At 40.5% G+C, this 5,900-nt stretch overlaps 1 pseudogene; it reads left to right on the top strand.

The window, feature by feature from the left end:
• The first annotated feature begins 7 nt into the window (after positions 1-7).
• LOC131382740 (endogenous retrovirus group K member 8 Gag polyprotein-like) overlaps positions 8-5,900 on the top strand; it is a 6,745-nt pseudogene continuing 852 nt past the window's right edge.

Raw genomic sequence — 5,900 nt, forward strand, 5'->3', positions numbered from 1 at the left:
CCTAACGAGAAGCACCCACAGGTGTGGAGGGGCAGGCCACCCCTTCATCTGGTGCCCAACGTGGAGGCTTTTCTCTAAGGTGAAGGTACGCTGGAGCGTGGTCATTGAGGACAAGTCGACGAGAGACTCCCGAGTACGTCTACAGTCAGCCTTGCGGTAAGCTTGTGCGCTCGGAAGAACCTAGGGTAACAATGGGGCAAACTAAAAGTAAATATGCCTCTTATCGCAGCTTTATAAAAATTCTCTTAAAAAGAGGGGGAGTTAAAGTGTCTACCAAAAATCTAAATACGCTCTTTCAAACAATAGAACAGTTTTGTCCATGGTTTCCAGAACAGGGAACTTTAGATCTAAAAGATTGGGAAAAAATTGGCAAAGAATTAAAACAAGCAAGTAGGGAAGGTAAAATCATTCCACTTACAGTATGGAATGATTGGGTCATTATTAAAGTAGCTTTAGAACCGCTGCAAACAGAAGAAGATAGCGTTCCAGTTTCCGATGTCCCTAAAAGCTGTGCAGTAGATTGTGAAAAAGAGGCAGGGATAGAGTCCCGGAAAAGAAAAGAAAGTTCACACTGTAAATGTGTAGCAGAGCCGGTAATGGCTCGGTCAACGCAAAATGTTGACAATAATCAATTACAGGAGGTAATATATCCTGAAACGTTAAAATTAGAGGAAAAATATCCAGAATTGACAGAGCCATCAGAGTCTAAACCACGAGGGCCAACTCCTCTTACAACAGCTCAGATGCCTGCAACCTTAGAACCTCAAATGCAGGTTAAACAAGTACAAACTCCAAAAAAAGATCAAGTAGAAAAAGATAGAGTCTCTGTCACGGCAATGCCAATCCAAATACAGTGTCCACAATATCAGCAGGTAGAAAGTAAGATCCAGCCGCCAGTAGCCTATCAATACTGGCCGCCAGCTGATCTGCAGTATTGGCAGCCGCCAGAAAATCCGTATGGACAGCCAGGAGCATTTCCAGTGCCACAGGGCAGGGTGCCATATCCTCAGCCACCCACCATGAGACTTAATCCTACAGCACCGCCTAGTACACAGGGTAGTGCAATACATAAAATTATTGATGAGGCAAGAAAACAGGGAGATATTGAGGCGTGGCAACTCCCAGTAATATTAGAAGCAAGGCCACCTGGAGAAGGGGCCCAAGAGGGAGAGCCTCCCGTAGCTGAAGCCAGATATCAGTCCTTTTCTATAAAAATGCTAAAAGAGATGAAAGAAGGAGTAAAACAGTATGGACCCAACTCTCCTTACATGAGAACATTATTAGATTCCATTGCTCATGGACATAGACTCATTCCTTATGATTGGGAGATTCTGGCAAAATCATCACTCTCACCCTCTCAATTTTTACAATTTAAGACGTGGTGGATTGATGGGGCACAAGTACAGGTCCGAAGAAATAGGACTGCCAATCCTCCAATTAACATAGATGCAGATCAACTATTAGGAATAGGTCAAAATTGGAGCACTGTTGACCAACAAGCAATAATGCCAAATGAGGCCATTGAGCAAATCAGGGCTATCTGCCTTAGGGACTGGGAGAAAATCCAAGACCCAGGAACCGCCTGCCCTTCCTTTAATACAATAAGACAAGGCTCTAAAGAGCCATACCCTGATTTTGTAGCAAGACTTCAAGATGCTGCTCAAAAGTCAATTACCGATGAGAATGCCCGTAAAGTCATAGTGGAGTTGATGGCATATGAAAACGCCAATCCGGATTGTCAATCAGCCATTAAGCCATTAAAAGGAAAGGTTCCCGCAGGATCAGATGTAATCTCAGAGTATGTTAAAGCATGCGATGGAATTGGAGAAGCTATGCTTATGGCTCAGGCAATCACAGGAGTTGCTTTAGGAGGACAAGTGAAAACATTTGGGGGAAAATGTTATAATTGTGGTCAAATTGGTCATCTAAAAAAGAATTGCCTAGTCACAAATAAGCCAAATGTAACTACTCAAGCTACTACAACAACAGATAAAGGGCCACCTGGCCTATGTCCAAGATGTAAAAAGGGAAAACATTGGGGTAATCAATATCGTTCTAAATTTAATAAAAATGGGCAACCACTGTCGGGAAACGAGAGGAGGGGCCAGCCTCAGGCCCCGCAACAAACTGGGGCGTTCCAAATTCAACCTTTTGTTCCTCAGGGTTTTCAGGAACAACAACCCCCACTGTCGCAAGTGTCTCAGGGAATAAGCCAGTTATCACAATACAGCAATTATCCCCCGCCACAAGTGGCAGTGCAGCAGTAGATTTGTGTACTTTACAAGCAGTCTCTCTGCTTCCAGGGGAGCCTCCACAAAAAATCCCCACAGGGGTATACGGCCCATTGCCTGAGGGGACTGTAGGACTAATCTTAGGAAGATCAAGTTTAAATCTAAAAGGAGTTCAAATTCATACTGGTGTCGTTAATTCAGACTATGAAGGAGAAATTCAATTGGTTATTAGTTCCTCAATTCCTTGGAGTGCCAGTCCAGGAGACAGGATCGCTCAATTATTACTCCTACCTTATATTAAAATTAGAAACAGTGAGATAAAAAGAACAGGAGGGTTCGGAAGCACTGATCTGGCAGGAAAGGCTGCATACTGGGCAAGTCTGGTCTCTGAGAGCAGACCTGTGTGTAAGGCCATTATTCAAGGAAAACAGTTTGAAGGGTTGGTAGACACAGGAGCAGATATCTCTGTAATTGCTTTAAATCAGTGGCCAAAAAATTGGCCTAAACAAAAGGCTATAACAAGACTTGTCGGCGTAGGCACAGCTTCAGAAGTGTATGAAAGTACAATGATTTTACATTGTTTAGGGCCAGATAATCAAGAAAGTACTGTTCAGCCAATGATTACTTCAATTCCTGTTAATCTATGGGGTCGAGATTTGTTACAACAATGGGGTGCAGAAATCATTATGCCCGCTCCATTATACAGCCCCATGAGTCAAAAAATCATGACTAAGATGGGATATATACCAGGGAAGGGATTAGGAAAAAATGAAAATGGCATTAAAGTCCCAATTGAGACTAAGAAAAATCAACAAAGAAAAGGAATAAGGTATCCTTTTTAGGGGCGGCCACTGTAGAGCCTCCTAAACCCATTCCATTAACTTGGAAAGCAGAAAAACCGGTATGGGTAAATCAGTGGCCGCTACCAAAGCAAAAACTGGAGGCTTTACACTTATTAGCAAAGGAACAATTAGAAAAGGGACACATTGAGCCTTCATTCTCACCCTGGAATTCTCCTGTATTTGTAATTCAGAAAAAGTCAGGCAAATGGCGTATGTTAATGGACTTAAGAGCCATAAACGCTGTAATTCAACCCATGGGGCCTCTCCAACCTGGATTGCCCTCTCCGGCCATGATCCCAAAAGACTGGCCTTTAATTATAATTGATCTTAAGGATTGCTTTTTTACCATTCCTCTGGCAGAGCAAGATTGTGAAAAATTTGCCTTTACTATACCAGCCATGAATAATAAAGAACCAGCCACCAGGTTTCAGTGGAAAGTATTACCTCAGGGAATGCTTAATAGTCCAACTATTTGTCAAACTTTCGTAGGTCAAGTCCTTCAACCAGTTAGAGACAAATTTTCAGATTGTTATATCATTCACTATATTGATGATATTTTATGTGCTGCAGAAACAAGAGACAAATTAATTGACTGTTACACATTTCTGCAAGCAGAGGTTGCCAACGCAGGACTAACAATAGCATCTGATAAGATCCAAACCTCTGATCCTTTTCATTATTTGGGGATGCAAATAGAAAATAGAAAAATTAAGCCACAAAAAATAGAAATAAGAAAAGACACGTTAAAAACACTAAATGATTTTCAAAAATTGTTAGGCGATATTAATTGGATTCGGCCAACTCTAGGCATTCCTACCTATGCCATGTCAAATTTGTTCTCTATCCTAAGAGGAGATCCAGACTTAAATAGTAAAAGAATATTAACCCCAGAGGCAACAAAAGAAATTAAATTAGTGGAAGAAAAAATTCAGTCAGCGCAAATAAATAGAATAGATTCTTTAGCTCCACTCCAACTTTTAATTTTTGCCACTGCACATTCTCCAACAGGCATCATTGTTCAAAATACTGATCTTGTGGAGTGGTCATTCCTTCCTCACAGTACAATTAAGACTTTTACATTATACTTGGACCAAATAGCTACATTAATTGGTCAGACAAGATTACGAATAATAAAATTGTGTGGTAACGACCCAGACAAAATAGTTGTTCCTTTAACCAAGGAACAAGTTAAACAAGCCTTTATCAATTCTGGTGCATGGCAAATTGGCCTTGCTGATTTTGTAGGAATTATTGATAATCATTACCCAAAATCAAAAATCTTCCAGTTTTTAAAATTGACTACTTAGATCTTACCTAAAATTACCAGACATGAACCTTTAGAAAATGCTCTGACAGTATTTACTGATGGTTCCAGCAATGGAAAAGCGGCTTACACAGGGCCAAAGGAGCGAGTAATCAAAACCCAATATCAATCAGCTCAGAGGGCAGAGTTGTTTGCAGTCATTACAGTGTTAGAAGATTTTAATCAACCTGTTAATATTATATCAGATTCTGCATATGTAGTACAGGCTACAAGGGATGTTGAGACAGCTCTAATTAAATATAGCATGGATGATCAGTTAAACCAGCTGTTCAACTTGTTACAACAAACTGTAAGAAAAAGGAATTTCCCATTTTATATTACTCATATTCGAGCACATACTAATTTACCAGGACCTTTAACTGAAGCAAATAAAAAAGCTGACTTACTGGTATCCTCTGCATTCATAAAAGCACAAGAACTTCATGCTTTGACTCATGTAAATGCAGCAGGGTTAAAAAACAAATTTGATGTCACGTGGAAACAGGCAAAAAATATTGTACAACATTGTACCCAGTGTCAAGTACTACACCTGCCCACCCAAGAGGCAGGAGTTAATCCCAGAGGTCTGTGTCCTAACGCATTATGGCAAATGGATGTTACCCATGTACCTTCATTTGGAAAATTATCATATGTTCATGTAACAGTTGATACTTATTCACATTTCATATGGGCAACATGCCAGACAGGAGAAAGTACTTCCCATATAAAAAAAACATTTATTATCTTGTTTTGCTGTGATGGGAGTTCCAGAAAAAATTAAAACTGACAATGGACCAGGTTATTGTAGTAAAGCTTTCCAAAAATTCTTAAATCAGTGGAATATTACACATACAACAGGAATTCCTTATAATTCCCAAGGACAGGCCATAGTTGAAAAAACTAATAGAACACTCAAAACTCAGTTAGTTAAACAAAAAAAAGGGGGAGACAGTAAGGAGTGTACCTCTCCTCAGATGCAGCTTAATCTAGCACTCTATACTTTAAATTTTTTAAACATTTATAGAAATCAGACTACCACTTCTGCAGAACAACATCTTACGGGTAAAAAGAACAGTCCACACGAAGGAAAACTGATTTAGTGGAAAGACAACAAAAATAGGACATGAGAGATAGGGAAGGTGATAACCTGGGAAAGAGGTTTTGCTTGTGTTTCACCAGGAGAAAATCAGCTTCCTGTTTGGATACCCACTAGACATTTGAAGTTCTACAATGAACCCATCGGAGATGCAAAGAAAAGCGCCTCCACGGAGACGGAAACACTGCAATCGGACACCACTGACTCGCAGGATGAATCAAGTGGTGATATTAGAAAAACAGATGAAGTCACCACGCACCAAGAAGGCGGAGCTGCCAACCTGGGCACAGTTAAAGAAGCTGACACTGTTAGCTAGAAAAAGCCTAGCTAGCACAAAGGTGACACAAACCTCAGAAAATATGCTGTTTGCAGCTTTAATGGTTGTATCAACGGTGGTAAGTCTCCCCATGCCTGCAGGAGCAGCTGCA

The sequence above is a fragment of the Hylobates moloch genome, unplaced genomic scaffold (assembly GCF_009828535.3).
Source record: "Hylobates moloch isolate HMO894 unplaced genomic scaffold, HMol_V3 SCAFFOLD_2808, whole genome shotgun sequence".
Classification (NCBI taxonomy): domain Eukaryota; kingdom Metazoa; phylum Chordata; class Mammalia; order Primates; family Hylobatidae; genus Hylobates; species Hylobates moloch.